At 51.9% G+C, this 17245-nt stretch overlaps 36 non-coding genes across 36 annotated transcripts; 28 read left to right on the top strand and 8 right to left on the bottom strand.

The window, feature by feature from the left end:
* Nucleotides 1–54: 54 nt before the first annotated feature.
* Nucleotides 55–126, bottom strand: Trnag-ucc (transfer RNA glycine (anticodon UCC)). Its single transcript has one exon. It is a non-coding gene; the product is annotated as a tRNA-Gly (tRNA).
* A 331-nt stretch (nt 127–457) lies between these two features.
* On the top strand, nt 458–528 carry Trnag-gcc (transfer RNA glycine (anticodon GCC)). Its single transcript has one exon. It is a non-coding gene; the product is annotated as a tRNA-Gly (tRNA).
* A 293-nt stretch (nt 529–821) lies between these two features.
* Nucleotides 822–894, top strand: Trnam-cau (transfer RNA methionine (anticodon CAU)). Its single transcript has one exon. It is a non-coding gene; the product is annotated as a tRNA-Met (tRNA).
* A 456-nt stretch (nt 895–1350) lies between these two features.
* Nucleotides 1351–1422, top strand: Trnae-uuc (transfer RNA glutamic acid (anticodon UUC)). Its single transcript has one exon. It is a non-coding gene; the product is annotated as a tRNA-Glu (tRNA).
* A 257-nt stretch (nt 1423–1679) lies between these two features.
* Trnai-aau (transfer RNA isoleucine (anticodon AAU)) lies at nt 1680–1753 on the top strand. The gene has a single exon. It is a non-coding gene; the product is annotated as a tRNA-Ile (tRNA).
* A 741-nt stretch (nt 1754–2494) lies between these two features.
* On the bottom strand, nt 2495–2566 carry Trnag-ucc (transfer RNA glycine (anticodon UCC)). The gene has a single exon. It is a non-coding gene; the product is annotated as a tRNA-Gly (tRNA).
* A 331-nt stretch (nt 2567–2897) lies between these two features.
* Trnag-gcc (transfer RNA glycine (anticodon GCC)) lies at nt 2898–2968 on the top strand. Its single transcript has one exon. It is a non-coding gene; the product is annotated as a tRNA-Gly (tRNA).
* Nucleotides 2969–3261: 293 nt separating this feature from the next.
* On the top strand, nt 3262–3334 carry Trnam-cau (transfer RNA methionine (anticodon CAU)). The gene has a single exon. It is a non-coding gene; the product is annotated as a tRNA-Met (tRNA).
* Nucleotides 3335–3790: 456 nt separating this feature from the next.
* On the top strand, nt 3791–3862 carry Trnae-uuc (transfer RNA glutamic acid (anticodon UUC)). Its single transcript has one exon. It is a non-coding gene; the product is annotated as a tRNA-Glu (tRNA).
* Nucleotides 3863–4119: 257 nt separating this feature from the next.
* On the top strand, nt 4120–4193 carry Trnai-aau (transfer RNA isoleucine (anticodon AAU)). Its single transcript has one exon. It is a non-coding gene; the product is annotated as a tRNA-Ile (tRNA).
* A 741-nt stretch (nt 4194–4934) lies between these two features.
* Nucleotides 4935–5006, bottom strand: Trnag-ucc (transfer RNA glycine (anticodon UCC)). Its single transcript has one exon. It is a non-coding gene; the product is annotated as a tRNA-Gly (tRNA).
* A 331-nt stretch (nt 5007–5337) lies between these two features.
* On the top strand, nt 5338–5408 carry Trnag-gcc (transfer RNA glycine (anticodon GCC)). The gene has a single exon. It is a non-coding gene; the product is annotated as a tRNA-Gly (tRNA).
* Nucleotides 5409–5701: 293 nt separating this feature from the next.
* Trnam-cau (transfer RNA methionine (anticodon CAU)) lies at nt 5702–5774 on the top strand. Its single transcript has one exon. It is a non-coding gene; the product is annotated as a tRNA-Met (tRNA).
* Nucleotides 5775–6230: 456 nt separating this feature from the next.
* Trnae-uuc (transfer RNA glutamic acid (anticodon UUC)) lies at nt 6231–6302 on the top strand. The gene has a single exon. It is a non-coding gene; the product is annotated as a tRNA-Glu (tRNA).
* Nucleotides 6303–6559: 257 nt separating this feature from the next.
* Trnai-aau (transfer RNA isoleucine (anticodon AAU)) lies at nt 6560–6633 on the top strand. Its single transcript has one exon. It is a non-coding gene; the product is annotated as a tRNA-Ile (tRNA).
* Nucleotides 6634–7374: 741 nt separating this feature from the next.
* On the bottom strand, nt 7375–7446 carry Trnag-ucc (transfer RNA glycine (anticodon UCC)). The gene has a single exon. It is a non-coding gene; the product is annotated as a tRNA-Gly (tRNA).
* A 331-nt stretch (nt 7447–7777) lies between these two features.
* Nucleotides 7778–7848, top strand: Trnag-gcc (transfer RNA glycine (anticodon GCC)). Its single transcript has one exon. It is a non-coding gene; the product is annotated as a tRNA-Gly (tRNA).
* Nucleotides 7849–8141: 293 nt separating this feature from the next.
* Trnam-cau (transfer RNA methionine (anticodon CAU)) lies at nt 8142–8214 on the top strand. The gene has a single exon. It is a non-coding gene; the product is annotated as a tRNA-Met (tRNA).
* Nucleotides 8215–8670: 456 nt separating this feature from the next.
* Nucleotides 8671–8742, top strand: Trnae-uuc (transfer RNA glutamic acid (anticodon UUC)). Its single transcript has one exon. It is a non-coding gene; the product is annotated as a tRNA-Glu (tRNA).
* A 257-nt stretch (nt 8743–8999) lies between these two features.
* On the top strand, nt 9000–9073 carry Trnai-aau (transfer RNA isoleucine (anticodon AAU)). Its single transcript has one exon. It is a non-coding gene; the product is annotated as a tRNA-Ile (tRNA).
* A 741-nt stretch (nt 9074–9814) lies between these two features.
* Trnag-ucc (transfer RNA glycine (anticodon UCC)) lies at nt 9815–9886 on the bottom strand. The gene has a single exon. It is a non-coding gene; the product is annotated as a tRNA-Gly (tRNA).
* Nucleotides 9887–10217: 331 nt separating this feature from the next.
* Nucleotides 10218–10288, top strand: Trnag-gcc (transfer RNA glycine (anticodon GCC)). The gene has a single exon. It is a non-coding gene; the product is annotated as a tRNA-Gly (tRNA).
* Nucleotides 10289–10583: 295 nt separating this feature from the next.
* Nucleotides 10584–10656, top strand: Trnam-cau (transfer RNA methionine (anticodon CAU)). Its single transcript has one exon. It is a non-coding gene; the product is annotated as a tRNA-Met (tRNA).
* Nucleotides 10657–11112: 456 nt separating this feature from the next.
* Trnae-uuc (transfer RNA glutamic acid (anticodon UUC)) lies at nt 11113–11184 on the top strand. The gene has a single exon. It is a non-coding gene; the product is annotated as a tRNA-Glu (tRNA).
* A 257-nt stretch (nt 11185–11441) lies between these two features.
* Trnai-aau (transfer RNA isoleucine (anticodon AAU)) lies at nt 11442–11515 on the top strand. The gene has a single exon. It is a non-coding gene; the product is annotated as a tRNA-Ile (tRNA).
* Nucleotides 11516–12256: 741 nt separating this feature from the next.
* Nucleotides 12257–12328, bottom strand: Trnag-ucc (transfer RNA glycine (anticodon UCC)). The gene has a single exon. It is a non-coding gene; the product is annotated as a tRNA-Gly (tRNA).
* Nucleotides 12329–12659: 331 nt separating this feature from the next.
* Trnag-gcc (transfer RNA glycine (anticodon GCC)) lies at nt 12660–12730 on the top strand. The gene has a single exon. It is a non-coding gene; the product is annotated as a tRNA-Gly (tRNA).
* A 293-nt stretch (nt 12731–13023) lies between these two features.
* Nucleotides 13024–13096, top strand: Trnam-cau (transfer RNA methionine (anticodon CAU)). Its single transcript has one exon. It is a non-coding gene; the product is annotated as a tRNA-Met (tRNA).
* Nucleotides 13097–13552: 456 nt separating this feature from the next.
* Trnae-uuc (transfer RNA glutamic acid (anticodon UUC)) lies at nt 13553–13624 on the top strand. The gene has a single exon. It is a non-coding gene; the product is annotated as a tRNA-Glu (tRNA).
* A 257-nt stretch (nt 13625–13881) lies between these two features.
* Nucleotides 13882–13955, top strand: Trnai-aau (transfer RNA isoleucine (anticodon AAU)). Its single transcript has one exon. It is a non-coding gene; the product is annotated as a tRNA-Ile (tRNA).
* Nucleotides 13956–14696: 741 nt separating this feature from the next.
* On the bottom strand, nt 14697–14768 carry Trnag-ucc (transfer RNA glycine (anticodon UCC)). Its single transcript has one exon. It is a non-coding gene; the product is annotated as a tRNA-Gly (tRNA).
* Nucleotides 14769–15099: 331 nt separating this feature from the next.
* On the top strand, nt 15100–15170 carry Trnag-gcc (transfer RNA glycine (anticodon GCC)). The gene has a single exon. It is a non-coding gene; the product is annotated as a tRNA-Gly (tRNA).
* A 293-nt stretch (nt 15171–15463) lies between these two features.
* On the top strand, nt 15464–15536 carry Trnam-cau (transfer RNA methionine (anticodon CAU)). The gene has a single exon. It is a non-coding gene; the product is annotated as a tRNA-Met (tRNA).
* A 456-nt stretch (nt 15537–15992) lies between these two features.
* Nucleotides 15993–16064, top strand: Trnae-uuc (transfer RNA glutamic acid (anticodon UUC)). Its single transcript has one exon. It is a non-coding gene; the product is annotated as a tRNA-Glu (tRNA).
* A 257-nt stretch (nt 16065–16321) lies between these two features.
* On the top strand, nt 16322–16395 carry Trnai-aau (transfer RNA isoleucine (anticodon AAU)). Its single transcript has one exon. It is a non-coding gene; the product is annotated as a tRNA-Ile (tRNA).
* A 741-nt stretch (nt 16396–17136) lies between these two features.
* Nucleotides 17137–17208, bottom strand: Trnag-ucc (transfer RNA glycine (anticodon UCC)). Its single transcript has one exon. It is a non-coding gene; the product is annotated as a tRNA-Gly (tRNA).
* Nucleotides 17209–17245: the final 37 nt, after the last annotated feature.

Here is a 17245-nt window from a genome sequence, read left to right as displayed (position 1 = left end):
ATTAATTTAATGACGCGTGGCAAAAGTACTCATACGCAGAAGTAAAACGCAGGCTGCGGTGGCCGGGAATCGAACCCGGATCAACTGCTTGGAAGGCAACTATGCTGACCATTACACCACCACCGCACGGTTTTCTTCCGCGCACGCCGCGCTGTGTCTGCTTCCCGCCTGTCGGCGGCGGCTGAAGGTGGTCGCAGCAGCAGGCGCATTACGGGGTAGGCGAGCGCATCCAGACAGCGTCTCTACGCACATTTCGCGTCCTTTGGCAAGAGTCGTCGCGTGCGTGCGCCGCAACACTACTTAGACGATCGCGTTCGGGCGTCATTTTTAAGCAGTGCAGCGCAGGATTCAGCGTTTGTAGCATTCTCTCGAGAGGATGCCACGGCGCTGGACGGCAGTCCCACTTTCCCTTCAGACGTCTGCCGCGGAAAGCACAAGGAAGCTGCAAACTAGCTGAGCATCGGTGGTTCAGTGGTAGAATGCTCGCCTGCCACGCGGGCGGACCGGGTTCGATTCCCGGCCGATGCATCATTTTGTTTTTTCCCCGATAGTGGAGCTGCGTGTCCTTCGCACTCGAAGTGCGTGGGCCACGAGAATGAACCGCGGGATTCCGTGTGGAAACAACCAAACACGCAGCGCGCACGTCTTCTCGTTTGGACTCCTGCGTGCTATTGTGCATACTGGCGTCGGCCTATCATCGCAAGTTGCCTGCAGCGCCGGGAATGCACGTGTAGTAACAGAAGAAATGAGCCAGCAAGTGCAGACTCTCTACCACTAGTATTTGCTACTTGCCGAGATTCCAGAAGGTTTGGCCATCACGTGCCTCGGTAGCGCAGTAGGCAGCGCGTAAGTCTCATAATCTTAAGGTCGTGAGTTCGATCCTCACCCGGGGCATTTAATTTACTTCCGTTCACAGCTAAATTGACGGCTCTGGGCTTGCGAAGGAGCAAAACAGCTTGTAGTTTGTTATCCATAAGGCTTCAACAACTCAGCGTGAAAATGCTTACTTCCCGTTATTACTACTTGCAGTTCTTTTGTGAAATTTTCAAGAAAAAATGTACTAGTAATAAAACTGAATTTCGTATGATATAACATGTAAAGTCACACAGTGTATGACCTGCTATATAATGACAGGCTGCAGGTCTTTACTTGCGAAATAAGTAAATAAATATTACTACTCACAGCTTTGCTTTTCCTCCTACCCCTGTAACAACGAGGCCAAAAGCAACGGACTGTGACTTTTGCCATGCGCGCCTCGGCATGGGAGAGCGAAAAGATGCTCGCAAACAGGGAAAGTGCGACACGGAAAGCCAGTGGAGGGGGTGTAAACCCCAAAAATAAGCGTGCGCGTCCGGTGTGGTCTAGTGGCTAGGATACCTGGCTTTCACCCAGGAGGCCCGGGTTCGATTCCCGGTACCGGAATGTAATTTTTTCGGAACAAATCACGACAAGTTTGGACCCTGCGAAATGCTGTTTCACGTCCTCCTCGCGTTATAGCTACTGGTTCATAAACGTGAGCTGAAAACAGTCGAGAGAAACGGGCACGCAATGAAATTACTACGAGCAGCGGAATAAAGGGAGAAGAGACCCTGGTCCACTGTTGGACTGCTACCATAGAAATGTTACCTGTAAATACGCAGAGCCACTCCGTCTAAGCGCTGGAAGACGGAGTGCACCGAGGCCCGTTAGCTCAGTTGGTTAGAGCGTCGTGCTAATAACGCGAAGGTCGTGGGTTCGATCCCCCCACGGGCCACTTCCATTTTACTACTTCAAAAAGGCAACGCCGATTTCCCCGGGCAAGTATGGTGACAAAGAAATCGTCACATTGTGTGGGAGCTGATAGGGGACCCGAAAGCGACTTGTCGGGACGTGCTAAAACACTTCACAGGTCACAGCACGCTGAACACACAGTTTGTCGTCCGATCACCGCTACTGCGCGACGCTGGGCGTTGTCAGTGCTTGGGCGGGTGACCGCCTGCGAACACAGGGCGCTGCCGACAGTTTCAATTCGTATTTCTCTTTTCTCGTCGGTTTCGGAGCTGCAGCGCTATTCGGTCTAGGGCACTGGCGCCACGTTTTGCCTCTCGGTATGCCAAGTCGCGCCGTGCGGCCACAGTGAAATGAAGGAGCGTGTTGTAAAATTTTCAACAAAGAAAAAAAGAAATGTGCTAGTAATAAAACTGAATTTGTCTGACAGAACATGTAAAATCACACAATGCACGATAACAGGCAGCAGGTCTTTACTTGAGGCATAAGTAATGTTGTGCCCGCCTCGCCATACCTCTCTCAGTCGTTTCGCGTGCTTGTCCTTCTGATATAGGCCGATTGGAGAGCGTCAGCTCTCGCGTCAGCCGAGCAAAGTCGAGACAAGTCGAGACTCAAGCGGAATCGACGCACACAATATAGGGTGGCCTGCAGCCAGTAAGAGGAGGAAAGAAACATTAATTTAATGACGCGTGGCAAAAGTACTCATACGCAGAAGTAAAACGCAGGCTGCGGTGGCCGGGAATCGAACCCGGATCAACTGCTTGGAAGGCAACTATGCTGACCATTACACCACCACCGCACGGTTTTCTTCCGCGCACGCCGCGCTGTGTCTGCTTCCCGCCTGTCGGCGGCGGCTGAAGGTGGTCGCAGCAGCAGGCGCATTACGGGGTAGGCGAGCGCATCCAGACAGCGTCTCTACGCACATTTCGCGTCCTTTGGCAAGAGTCGTCGCGTGCGTGCGCCGCAACACTACTTAGACGATCGCGTTCGGGCGTCATTTTTAAGCAGTGCAGCGCAGGATTCAGCGTTTGTAGCATTCTCTCGAGAGGATGCCACGGCGCTGGACGGCAGTCCCACTTTCCCTTCAGACGTCTGCCGCGGAAAGCACAAGGAAGCTGCAAACTAGCTGAGCATCGGTGGTTCAGTGGTAGAATGCTCGCCTGCCACGCGGGCGGACCGGGTTCGATTCCCGGCCGATGCATCATTTTGTTTTTTCCCCGATAGTGGAGCTGCGTGTCCTTCGCACTCGAAGTGCGTGGGCCACGAGAATGAACCGCGGGATTCCGTGTGGAAACAACCAAACACGCAGCGCGCACGTCTTCTCGTTTGGACTCCTGCGTGCTATTGTGCATACTGGCGTCGGCCTATCATCGCAAGTTGCCTGCAGCGCCGGGAATGCACGTGTAGTAACAGAAGAAATGAGCCAGCAAGTGCAGACTCTCTACCACTAGTATTTGCTACTTGCCGAGATTCCAGAAGGTTTGGCCATCACGTGCCTCGGTAGCGCAGTAGGCAGCGCGTAAGTCTCATAATCTTAAGGTCGTGAGTTCGATCCTCACCCGGGGCATTTAATTTACTTCCGTTCACAGCTAAATTGACGGCTCTGGGGTTGCGAAGGAGCAAAACAGCTTGTAGTTTGTTATCCATAAGGCTTCAACAACTCAGCGTGAAAATGCTTACTTCCCGTTATTACTACTTGCAGTTCTTTTGTGAAATTTTCAAGAAAAAATGTACTAGTAATAAAACTGAATTTCGTATGATATAACATGTAAAGTCACACAGTGTATGACCTGCTATATAATGACAGGCTGCAGGTCTTTACTTGCGAAATAAGTAAATAAATATTACTACTCACAGCTTTGCTTTTCCTCCTACCCCTGTAACAACGAGGCCAAAAGCAACGGACTGTGACTTTTGCCATGCGCGCCTCGGCATGGGAGAGCGAAAAGATGCTCGCAAACAGGGAAAGTGCGACACGGAAAGCCAGTGGAGGGGGTGTAAACCCCAAAAATAAGCGTGCGCGTCCGGTGTGGTCTAGTGGCTAGGATACCTGGCTTTCACCCAGGAGGCCCGGGTTCGATTCCCGGTACCGGAATGTAATTTTTTCGGAACAAATCACGACAAGTTTGGACCCTGCGAAATGCTGTTTCACGTCCTCCTCGCGTTATAGCTACTGGTTCATAAACGTGAGCTGAAAACAGTCGAGAGAAACGGGCACGCAATGAAATTACTACGAGCAGCGGAATAAAGGGAGAAGAGACCCTGGTCCACTGTTGGACTGCTACCATAGAAATGTTACCTGTAAATACGCAGAGCCACTCCGTCTAAGCGCTGGAAGACGGAGTGCACCGAGGCCCGTTAGCTCAGTTGGTTAGAGCGTCGTGCTAATAACGCGAAGGTCGTGGGTTCGATCCCCCCACGGGCCACTTCCATTTTACTACTTCAAAAAGGCAACGCCGATTTCCCCGGGCAAGTATGGTGACAAAGAAATCGTCACATTGTGTGGGAGCTGATAGGGGACCCGAAAGCGACTTGTCGGGACGTGCTAAAACACTTCACAGGTCACAGCACGCTGAACACACAGTTTGTCGTCCGATCACCGCTACTGCGCGACGCTGGGCGTTGTCAGTGCTTGGGCGGGTGACCGCCTGCGAACACAGGGCGCTGCCGACAGTTTCAATTCGTATTTCTCTTTTCTCGTCGGTTTCGGAGCTGCAGCGCTATTCGGTCTAGGGCACTGGCGCCACGTTTTGCCTCTCGGTATGCCAAGTCGCGCCGTGCGGCCACAGTGAAATGAAGGAGCGTGTTGTAAAATTTTCAACAAAGAAAAAAAGAAATGTGCTAGTAATAAAACTGAATTTGTCTGACAGAACATGTAAAATCACACAATGCACGATAACAGGCAGCAGGTCTTTACTTGAGGCATAAGTAATGTTGTGCCCGCCTCGCCATACCTCTCTCAGTCGTTTCGCGTGCTTGTCCTTCTGATATAGGCCGATTGGAGAGCGTCAGCTCTCGCGTCAGCCGAGCAAAGTCGAGACAAGTCGAGACTCAAGCGGAATCGACGCACACAATATAGGGTGGCCTGCAGCCAGTAAGAGGAGGAAAGAAACATTAATTTAATGACGCGTGGCAAAAGTACTCATACGCAGAAGTAAAACGCAGGCTGCGGTGGCCGGGAATCGAACCCGGATCAACTGCTTGGAAGGCAACTATGCTGACCATTACACCACCACCGCACGGTTTTCTTCCGCGCACGCCGCGCTGTGTCTGCTTCCCGCCTGTCGGCGGCGGCTGAAGGTGGTCGCAGCAGCAGGCGCATTACGGGGTAGGCGAGCGCATCCAGACAGCGTCTCTACGCACATTTCGCGTCCTTTGGCAAGAGTCGTCGCGTGCGTGCGCCGCAACACTACTTAGACGATCGCGTTCGGGCGTCATTTTTAAGCAGTGCAGCGCAGGATTCAGCGTTTGTAGCATTCTCTCGAGAGGATGCCACGGCGCTGGACGGCAGTCCCACTTTCCCTTCAGACGTCTGCCGCGGAAAGCACAAGGAAGCTGCAAACTAGCTGAGCATCGGTGGTTCAGTGGTAGAATGCTCGCCTGCCACGCGGGCGGCCCGGGTTCGATTCCCGGCCGATGCATCATTTTGTTTTTTCCCCGATAGTGGAGCTGCGTGTCCTTCGCACTCGAAGTGCGTGGGCCACGAGAATGAACCGCGGGATTCCGTGTGGAAACAACCAAACACGCAGCGCGCACGTCTTCTCGTTTGGACTCCTGCGTGCTATTGTGCATACTGGCGTCGGCCTATCATCGCAAGTTGCCTGCAGCGCCGGGAATGCACGTGTAGTAACAGAAGAAATGAGCCAGCAAGTGCAGACTCTCTACCACTAGTATTTGCTACTTGCCGAGATTCCAGAAGGTTTGGCCATCACGTGCCTCGGTAGCGCAGTAGGCAGCGCGTAAGTCTCATAATCTTAAGGTCGTGAGTTCGATCCTCACCCGGGGCATTTAATTTACTTCCGTTCACAGCTAAATTGACGGCTCTGGGGTTGCGAAGGAGCAAAACAGCTTGTAGTTTGTTATCCATAAGGCTTCAACAACTCAGCGTGAAAATGCTTACTTCCCGTTATTACTACTTGCAGTTCTTTTGTGAAATTTTCAAGAAAAAATGTACTAGTAATAAAACTGAATTTCGTATGATATAACATGTAAAGTCACACAGTGTATGACCTGCTATATAATGACAGGCTGCAGGTCTTTACTTGCGAAATAAGTAAATAAATATTACTACTCACAGCTTTGCTTTTCCTCCTACCCCTGTAACAACGAGGCCAAAAGCAACGGACTGTGACTTTTGCCATGCGCGCCTCGGCATGGGAGAGCGAAAAGATGCTCGCAAACAGGGAAAGTGCGACACGGAAAGCCAGTGGAGGGGGTGTAAACCCCAAAAATAAGCGTGCGCGTCCGGTGTGGTCTAGTGGCTAGGATACCTGGCTTTCACCCAGGAGGCCCGGGTTCGATTCCCGGTACCGGAATGTAATTTTTTCGGAACAAATCACGACAAGTTTGGACCCTGCGAAATGCTGTTTCACGTCCTCCTCGCGTTATAGCTACTGGTTCATAAACGTGAGCTGAAAACAGTCGAGAGAAACGGGCACGCAATGAAATTACTACGAGCAGCGGAATAAAGGGAGAAGAGACCCTGGTCCACTGTTGGACTGCTACCATAGAAATGTTACCTGTAAATACGCAGAGCCACTCCGTCTAAGCGCTGGAAGACGGAGTGCACCGAGGCCCGTTAGCTCAGTTGGTTAGAGCGTCGTGCTAATAACGCGAAGGTCGTGGGTTCGATCCCCCCACGGGCCACTTCGATTTTACTACTTCAAAAAGGCAACGCCGATTTCCCCGGGCAAGTATGGTGACAAAGAAATCGTCACATTGTGTGGGAGCTGATAGGGGACCCGAAAGCGACTTGTCGGGACGCGCTAAAACACTTCACAGGTCACAGCACGCTGAACACACAGTTTGTCGTCCGATCACCGCTACTGCGCGACGCTGGGCGTTGTCAGTGCTTGGGCGGGTGACCGCCTGCGAACACAGGGCGCTGCCGACAGTTTCAATTCGTATTTCTCTTTTCTCGTCGGTTTCGGAGCTGCAGCGCTATTCGGTCTAGGGCACTGGCGCCACGTTTTGCCTCTCGGTATGCCAAGTCGCGCCGTGCGGCCACAGTGAAATGAAGGAGCGTGTTGTAAAATTTTCAACAAAGAAAAAAAGAAATGTGCTAGTAATAAAACTGAATTTGTCTGACAGAACATGTAAAATCACACAATGCACGATAACAGGCAGCAGGTCTTTACTTGAGGCATAAGTAATGTTGTGCCCGCCTCGCCATACCTCTCTCAGTCGTTTCGCGTGCTTGTCCTTCTGATATAGGCCGATTGGAGAGCGTCAGCTCTCGCGTCAGCCGAGCAAAGTCGAGACAAGTCGAGACTCAAGCGGAATCGACGCACACAATATAGGGTGGCCTGCAGCCAGTAAGAGGAGGAAAGAAACATTAATTTAATGACGCGTGGCAAAAGTACTCATACGCAGAAGTAAAACGCAGGCTGCGGTGGCCGGGAATCGAACCCGGATCAACTGCTTGGAAGGCAACTATGCTGACCATTACACCACCACCGCACGGTTTTCTTCCGCGCACGCCGCGCTGTGTCTGCTTCCCGCCTGTCGGCGGCGGCTGAAGGTGGTCGCAGCAGCAGGCGCATTACGGGGTAGGCGAGCGCATCCAGACAGCGTCTCTACGCACATTTCGCGTCCTTTGGCAAGAGTCGTCGCGTGCGTGCGCCGCAACACTACTTAGACGATCGCGTTCGGGCGTCATTTTTAAGCAGTGCAGCGCAGGATTCAGCGTTTGTAGCATTCTCTCGAGAGGATGCCACGGCGCTGGACGGCAGTCCCACTTTCCCTTCAGACGTCTGCCGCGGAAAGCACAAGGAAGCTGCAAACTAGCTGAGCATCGGTGGTTCAGTGGTAGAATGCTCGCCTGCCACGCGGGCGGCCCGGGTTCGATTCCCGGCCGATGCATCATTTTGTTTTTTCCCCGATAGTGGAGCTGCGTGTCCTTCGCACTCGAAGTGCGTGGGCCACGAGAATGAACCGCGGGATTCCGTGTGGAAACAACCAAACACGCAGCGCGCACGTCTTCTCGTTTGGACTCCTGCGTGCTATTGTGCATACTGGCGTCGGCCTATCATCGCAAGTTGCCTGCAGCGCCAGGAATGCACGTGTAGTAACAGAAGAAATGAGCCAGCAAGTGCAGACTCTCTACCACTAGTATTTGCTACTTGCCGAGATTCCAGAAGGTTTGGCCATCACGTGCCTCGGTAGCGCAGTAGGCAGCGCGTAAGTCTCATAATCTTAAGGTCGTGAGTTCGATCCTCACCCGGGGCATTTAATTTACTTCCGTTCACAGCTAAATTGACGGCTCTGGGGTTGCGAAGGAGCAAAACAGCTTGTAGTTTGTTATCCATAAGGCTTCAACAACTCAGCGTGAAAATGCTTACTTCCCGTTATTACTACTTGCAGTTCTTTTGTGAAATTTTCAAGAAAAAATGTACTAGTAATAAAACTGAATTTCGTATGATATAACATGTAAAGTCACACAGTGTATGACCTGCTATATAATGACAGGCTGCAGGTCTTTACTTGCGAAATAAGTAAATAAATATTACTACTCACAGCTTTGCTTTTCCTCCTACCCCTGTAACAACGAGGCCAAAAGCAACGGACTGTGACTTTTGCCATGCGCGCCTCGGCATGGGAGAGCGAAAAGATGCTCGCAAACAGGGAAAGTGCGACACGGAAAGCCAGTGGAGGGGGTGTAAACCCCAAAAATAAGCGTGCGCGTCCGGTGTGGTCTAGTGGCTAGGATACCTGGCTTTCACCCAGGAGGCCCGGGTTCGATTCCCGGTACCGGAATGTAATTTTTTCGGAACAAATCACGACAAGTTTGGACCCTGCGAAATGCTGTTTCACGTCCTCCTCGCGTTATAGCTACTGGTTCATAAACGTGAGCTGAAAACAGTCGAGAGAAACGGGCACGCAATGAAATTACTACGAGCAGCGGAATAAAGGGAGAAGAGACCCTGGTCCACTGTTGGACTGCTACCATAGAAATGTTACCTGTAAATACGCAGAGCCACTCCGTCTAAGCGCTGGAAGACGGAGTGCACCGAGGCCCGTTAGCTCAGTTGGTTAGAGCGTCGTGCTAATAACGCGAAGGTCGTGGGTTCGATCCCCCCACGGGCCACTTCGATTTTACTACTTCAAAAAGGCAACGCCGATTTCCCCGGGCAAGTATGGTGACAAAGAAATCGTCACATTGTGTGGGAGCTGATAGGGGACCCGAAAGCGACTTGTCGGGACGCGCTAAAACACTTCACAGGTCACAGCACGCTGAACACACAGTTTGTCGTCCGATCACCGCTACTGCGCGACGCTGGGCGTTGTCAGTGCTTGGGCGGGTGACCGCCTGCGAACACAGGGCGCTGCCGACAGTTTCAATTCGTATTTCTCTTTTCTCGTCGGTTTCGGAGCTGCAGCGCTATTCGGTCTAGGGCACTGGCGCCACGTTTTGCCTCTCGGTATGCCAAGTCGCGCCGTGCGGCCACAGTGAAATGAAGGAGCGTGTTGTAAAATTTTCAACAAAGAAAAAAAGAAATGTGCTAGTAATAAAACTGAATTTGTCTGACAGAACATGTAAAATCACACAATGCACGATAACAGGCAGCAGGTCTTTACTTGAGGCATAAGTAATGTTGTGCCCGCCTCGCCATACCTCTCTCAGTCGTTTCGCGTGCTTGTCCTTCTGATATAGGCCGATTGGAGAGCGTCAGCTCTCGCGTCAGCCGAGCAAAGTCGAGACAAGTCGAGACTCAAGCGGAATCGACGCACACAATATAGGGTGGCCTGCAGCCAGTAAGAGGAGGAAAGAAACATTAATTTAATGACGCGTGGCAAAAGTACTCATACGCAGAAGTAAAACGCAGGCTGCGGTGGCCGGGAATCGAACCCGGATCAACTGCTTGGAAGGCAACTATGCTGACCATTACACCACCACCGCACGGTTTTCTTCCGCGCACGCCGCGCTGTGTCTGCTTCCCGCCTGTCGGCGGCGGCTGAAGGTGGTCGCAGCAGCAGGCGCATTACGGGGTAGGCGAGCGCATCCAGACAGCGTCTCTACGCACATTTCGCGTCCTTTGGCAAGAGTCGTCGCGTGCGTGCGCCGCAACACTACTTAGACGATCGCGTTCGGGCGTCATTTTTAAGCAGTGCAGCGCAGGATTCAGCGTTTGTAGCATTCTCTCGAGAGGATGCCACGGCGCTGGACGGCAGTCCCACTTTCCCTTCAGACGTCTGCCGCGGAAAGCACAAGGAAGCTGCAAACTAGCTGAGCATCGGTGGTTCAGTGGTAGAATGCTCGCCTGCCACGCGGGCGGCCCGGGTTCGATTCCCGGCCGATGCATCATTTTGTTTTTTCCCCGATAGTGGAGCTGCGTGTCCTTCGCACTCGAAGTGCGTGGGCCACGAGAATGAACCGCGGGATTCCGTGTGGAAACAACCAAACACGCAGCGCGCACGTCTTCTCGTTTGGACTCCTGCGTGCTATTGTGCATACTGGCGTCGGCCTATCATCGCAAGTTGCCTGCAGCGCCGGGAATGCACGTGTAGTAACAGAAGAAATGAGCCAGCAAGTGCAGACTCTCTACCACTAGTATTTGCTACTTGCCGAGATTCCAGAAGGTTTGGCAGTAGGCAGCGCCTCGGTAGCGCAGTAGGCAGCGCGTAAGTCTCATAATCTTAAGGTCGTGAGTTCGATCCTCACCCGGGGCATTTAATTTACTTACGTTCACAGCTAAATTGACGGCTCTGGGGTTGCGAAGGAGCAAAACAGCTTGTAGTTTGTTATCCATAAGGCTTCAACAACTCAGCGTGAAAATGCTTACTTCCCGTTATTACTACTTGCAGTTCTTTTGTGAAATTTTCAAGAAAAAATGTACTAGTAATAAAACTGAATTTCGTATGATATAACATGTAAAGTCACACAGTGTATGACCTGCTATATAATGACAGGCTGCAGGTCTTTACTTGCGAAATAAGTAAATAAATATTACTACTCACAGCTTTGCTTTTCCTCCTACCCCTGTAACAACGAGGCCAAAAGCAACGGACTGTGACTTTTGCCATGCGCGCCTCGGCATGGGAGAGCGAAAAGATGCTCGCAAACAGGGAAAGTGCGACACGGAAAGCCAGTGGAGGGGGTGTAAACCCCAAAAATAAGCGTGCGCGTCCGGTGTGGTCTAGTGGCTAGGATACCTGGCTTTCACCCAGGAGGCCCGGGTTCGATTCCCGGTACCGGAATGTAATTTTTTCGGAACAAATCACGACAAGTTTGGACCCTGCGAAATGCTGTTTCACGTCCTCCTCGCGTTATAGCTACTGGTTCATAAACGTGAGCTGAAAACAGTCGAGAGAAACGGGCACGCAATGAAATTACTACGAGCAGCGGAATAAAGGGAGAAGAGACCCTGGTCCACTGTTGGACTGCTACCATAGAAATGTTACCTGTAAATACGCAGAGCCACTCCGTCTAAGCGCTGGAAGACGGAGTGCACCGAGGCCCGTTAGCTCAGTTGGTTAGAGCGTCGTGCTAATAACGCGAAGGTCGTGGGTTCGATCCCCCCACGGGCCACTTCGATTTTACTACTTCAAAAAGGCAACGCCGATTTCCCCGGGCAAGTATGGTGACAAAGAAATCGTCACATTGTGTGGGAGCTGATAGGGGACCCGAAAGCGACTTGTCGGGACGCGCTAAAACACTTCACAGGTCACAGCACGCTGAACACACAGTTTGTCGTCCGATCACCGCTACTGCGCGACGCTGGGCGTTGTCAGTGCTTGGGCGGGTGACCGCCTGCGAACACAGGGCGCTGCCGACAGTTTCAATTCGTATTTCTCTTTTCTCGTCGGTTTCGGAGCTGCAGCGCTATTCGGTCTAGGGCACTGGCGCCACGTTTTGCCTCTCGGTATGCCAAGTCGCGCCGTGCGGCCACAGTGAAATGAAGGAGCGTGTTGTAAAATTTTCAACAAAGAAAAAAAGAAATGTGCTAGTAATAAAACTGAATTTGTCTGACAGAACATGTAAAATCACACAATGCACGATAACAGGCAGCAGGTCTTTACTTGAGGCATAAGTAATGTTGTGCCCGCCTCGCCATACCTCTCTCAGTCGTTTCGCGTGCTTGTCCTTCTGATATAGGCCGATTGGAGAGCGTCAGCTCTCGCGTCAGCCGAGCAAAGTCGAGACAAGTCGAGACTCAAGCGGAATCGACGCACACAATATAGGGTGGCCTGCAGCCAGTAAGAGGAGGAAAGAAACATTAATTTAATGACGCGTGGCAAAAGTACTCATACGCAGAAGTAAAACGCAGGCTGCGGTGGCCGGGAATCGAACCCGGATCAACTGCTTGGAAGGCAACTATGCTGACCATTACACCACCACCGCACGGTTTTCTTCCGCGCACGCCGCGCTGTGTCTGCTTCCCGCCTGTCGGCGGCGGCTGAAGGTGGTCGCAGCAGCAGGCGCATTACGGGGTAGGCGAGCGCATCCAGACAGCGTCTCTACGCACATTTCGCGTCCTTTGGCAAGAGTCGTCGCGTGCGTGCGCCGCAACACTACTTAGACGATCGCGTTCGGGCGTCATTTTTAAGCAGTGCAGCGCAGGATTCAGCGTTTGTAGCATTCTCTCGAGAGGATGCCACGGCGCTGGACGGCAGTCCCACTTTCCCTTCAGACGTCTGCCGCGGAAAGCACAAGGAAGCTGCAAACTAGCTGAGCATCGGTGGTTCAGTGGTAGAATGCTCGCCTGCCACGCGGGCGGCCCGGGTTCGATTCCCGGCCGATGCATCATTTTGTTTTTTCCCCGATAGTGGAGCTGCGTGTCCTTCGCACTCGAAGTGCGTGGGCCACGAGAATGAACCGCGGGATTCCGTGTGGAAACAACCAAACACGCAGCGCGCACGTCTTCTCGTTTGGACTCCTGCGTGCTATTGTGCATACTGGCGTCGGCCTATCATCGCAAGTTGCCTGCAGCGCCGGGAATGCACGTGTAGTAACAGAAGAAATGAGCCAGCAAGTGCAGACTCTCTACCACTAGTATTTGCTACTTGCCGAGATTCCAGAAGGTTTGGCCATCACGTGCCTCGGTAGCGCAGTAGGCAGCGCGTAAGTCTCATAATCTTAAGGTCGTGAGTTCGATCCTCACCCGGGGCATTTAATTTACTTCCGTTCACAGCTAAATTGACGGCTCTGGGCTTGCGAAGGAGCAAAACAGCTTGTAGTTTGTTATCCATAAGGCTTCAACAACTCAGCGTGAAAATGCTTACTTCCCGTTATTACTACTTGCAGTTCTTTTGTGAAATTTTCAAGAAAAAATGTACTAGTAATAAAACTGAATTTCGTATGATATAACATGTAAAGTCACACAGTGTATGACCTGCTATATAATGACAGGCTGCAGGTCTTTACTTGCGAAATAAGTAAATAAATATTACTACTCACAGCTTTGCTTTTCCTCCTACCCCTGTAACAACGAGGCCAAAAGCAACGGACTGTGACTTTTGCCATGCGCGCCTCGGCATGGGAGAGCGAAAAGATGCTCGCAAACAGGGAAAGTGCGACACGGAAAGCCAGTGGAGGGGGTGTAAACCCCAAAAATAAGCGTGCGCGTCCGGTGTGGTCTAGTGGCTAGGATACCTGGCTTTCACCCAGGAGGCCCGGGTTCGATTCCCGGTACCGGAATGTAATTTTTTCGGAACAAATCACGACAAGTTTGGACCCTGCGAAATGCTGTTTCACGTCCTCCTCGCGTTATAGCTACTGGTTCATAAACGTGAGCTGAAAACAGTCGAGAGAAACGGGCACGCAATGAAATTACTACGAGCAGCGGAATAAAGGGAGAAGAGACCCTGGTCCACTGTTGGACTGCTACCATAGAAATGTTACCTGTAAATACGCAGAGCCACTCCGTCTAAGCGCTGGAAGACGGAGTGCACCGAGGCCCGTTAGCTCAGTTGGTTAGAGCGTCGTGCTAATAACGCGAAGGTCGTGGGTTCGATCCCCCCACGGGCCACTTCGATTTTACTACTTCAAAAAGGCAACGCCGATTTCCCCGGGCAAGTATGGTGACAAAGAAATCGTCACATTGTGTGGGAGCTGATAGGGGACCCGAAAGCGACTTGTCGGGACGCGCTAAAACACTTCACAGGTCACAGCACGCTGAACACACAGTTTGTCGTCCGATCACCGCTACTGCGCGACGCTGGGCGTTGTCAGTGCTTGGGCGGGTGACCGCCTGCGAACACAGGGCGCTGCCGACAGTTTCAATTCGTATTTCTCTTTTCTCGTCGGTTTCGGAGCTGCAGCGCTATTCGGTCTAGGGCACTGGCGCCACGTTTTGCCTCTCGGTATGCCAAGTCGCGCCGTGCGGCCACAGTGAAATGAAGGAGCGTGTTGTAAAATTTTCAACAAAGAAAAAAAGAAATGTGCTAGTAATAAAACTGAATTTGTCTGACAGAACATGTAAAATCACACAATGCACGATAACAGGCAGCAGGTCTTTACTTGAGGCATAAGTAATGTTGTGCCCGCCTCGCCATACCTCTCTCAGTCGTTTCGCGTGCTTGTCCTTCTGATATAGGCCGATTGGAGAGCGTCAGCTCTCGCGTCAGCCGAGCAAAGTCGAGACAAGTCGAGACTCAAGCGGAATCGACGCACACAATATAGGGTGGCCTGCAGCCAGTAAGAGGAGGAAAGAAACATTAATTTAATGACGCGTGGCAAAAGTACTCATACGCAGAAGTAAAACGCAGGCTGCGGTGGCCGGGAATCGAACCCGGATCAACTGCTTGGAAGGCAACTATGCTGACCATTACACCACCACCGCACGGTTTTCTTCCGCGCACGCCGCGCTGTGTCTGCTTCCCGCCTGTCGGCGGCGGCTGAAGGTGGTCGCAGCAGCAGGCGCATTACGGGGTAGGCGAGCGCATCCAGACAGCGTCTCTACGCACATTTCGCGTCCTTTGGCAAGAGTCGTCGCGTGCGTGCGCCGCAACACTACTTAGACGATCGCGTTCGGGCGTCATTTTTAAGCAGTGCAGCGCAGGATTCAGCGTTTGTAGCATTCTCTCGAGAGGATGCCACGGCGCTGGACGGCAGTCCCACTTTCCCTTCAGACGTCTGCCGCGGAAAGCACAAGGAAGCTGCAAACTAGCTGAGCATCGGTGGTTCAGTGGTAGAATGCTCGCCTGCCACGCGGGCGGCCCGGGTTCGATTCCCGGCCGATGCATCATTTTGTTTTTTCCCCGATAGTGGAGCTGCGTGTCCTTCGCACTCGAAGTGCGTGGGCCACGAGAATGAACCGCGGGATTCCGTGTGGAAACAACCAAACACGCAGCGCGCACGTCTTCTCGTTTGGACTCCTGCGTGCTATTGTGCATACTGGCGTCGGCCTATCATCGCAAGTTGCCTGCAGCGCCAGGAATGCACGTGTAGTAACAGAAGAAATGAGCCAGCAAGTGCAGACTCTCTACCACTAGTATTTGCTACTTGCCGAGATTCCAGAAGGTTTGGCCATCACGTGCCTCGGTAGCGCAGTAGGCAGCGCGTAAGTCTCATAATCTTAAGGTCGTGAGTTCGATCCTCACCCGGGGCATTTAATTTACTTCCGTTCACAGCTAAATTGACGGCTCTGGGCTTGCGAAGGAGCAAAACAGCTTGTAGTTTGTTATCCATAAGGCTTCAACAACTCAGCGTGAAAATGCTTACTTCCCGTTATTACTACTTGCAGTTCTTTTGTGAAATTTTCAAGAAAAAATGTACTAGTAATAAAACTGAATTTCGTATGATATAACATGTAAAGTCACACAGTGTATGACCTGCTATATAATGACAGGCTGCAGGTCTTTACTTGCGAAATAAGTAAATAAATATTACTACTCACAGCTTTGCTTTTCCTCCTACCCCTGTAACAACGAGGCCAAAAGCAACGGACTGTGACTTTTGCCATGCGCGCCTCGGCATGGGAGAGCGAAAAGATGCTCGCAAACAGGGAAAGTGCGACACGGAAAGCCAGTGGAGGGGGTGTAAACCCCAAAAATAAGCGTGCGCGTCCGGTGTGGTCTAGTGGCTAGGATACCTGGCTTTCACCCAGGAGGCCCGGGTTCGATTCCCGGTACCGGAATGTAATTTTTTCGGAACAAATCACGACAAGTTTGGACCCTGCGAAATGCTGTTTCACGTCCTCCTCGCGTTATAGCTACTGGTTCATAAACGTGAGCTGAAAACAGTCGAGAGAAACGGGCACGCAATGAAATTACTACGAGCAGCGGAATAAAGGGAGAAGAGACCCTGGTCCACTGTTGGACTGCTACCATAGAAATGTTACCTGTAAATACGCAGAGCCACTCCGTCTAAGCGCTGGAAGACGGAGTGCACCGAGGCCCGTTAGCTCAGTTGGTTAGAGCGTCGTGCTAATAACGCGAAGGTCGTGGGTTCGATCCCCCCACGGGCCACTTCGATTTTACTACTTCAAAAAGGCAACGCCGATTTCCCCGGGCAAGTATGGTGACAAAGAAATCGTCACATTGTGTGGGAGCTGATAGGGGACCCGAAAGCGACTTGTCGGGACGCGCTAAAACACTTCACAGGTCACAGCACGCTGAACACACAGTTTGTCGTCCGATCACCGCTACTGCGCGACGCTGGGCGTTGTCAGTGCTTGGGCGGGTGACCGCCTGCGAACACAGGGCGCTGCCGACAGTTTCAATTCGTATTTCTCTTTTCTCGTCGGTTTCGGAGCTGCAGCGCTATTCGGTCTAGGGCACTGGCGCCACGTTTTGCCTCTCGGTATGCCAAGTCGCGCCGTGCGGCCACAGTGAAATGAAGGAGCGTGTTGTAAAATTTTCAACAAAGAAAAAAAGAAATGTGCTAGTAATAAAACTGAATTTGTCTGACAGAACATGTAAAATCACACAATGCACGATAACAGGCAGCAGGTCTTTACTTGAGGCATAAGTAATGTTGTGCCCGCCTCGCCATACCTCTCTCAGTCGTTTCGCGTGCTTGTCCTTCTGATATAGGCCGATTGGAGAGCGTCAGCTCTCGCGTCAGCCGAGCAAAGTCGAGACAAGTCGAGACTCAAGCGGAATCGACGCACACAATATAGGGTGGCCTGCAGCCAGTAAGAGGAGGAAAGAAACATTAATTTAATGACGCGTGGCAAAAGTACTCATACGCAGAAGTAAAACGCAGGCTGCGGTGGCCGGGAATCGAACCCGGATCAACTGCTTGGAAGGCAACTATGCTGACCATTACACCACCACCGCACGGTTTTCTTCCGCGCACGCCGCGCTGTGTCTGCTT

This window comes from Schistocerca gregaria, unplaced genomic scaffold (assembly GCF_023897955.1).
Source record: "Schistocerca gregaria isolate iqSchGreg1 unplaced genomic scaffold, iqSchGreg1.2 ptg000891l, whole genome shotgun sequence".
In the NCBI taxonomy this organism is placed as follows: Eukaryota; Metazoa; Arthropoda; class Insecta; order Orthoptera; family Acrididae; genus Schistocerca; species Schistocerca gregaria.
The sequence above is the reverse complement of the archived record's forward strand: the minus strand, read 5'-3'. Positions and strand labels throughout refer to the sequence as shown.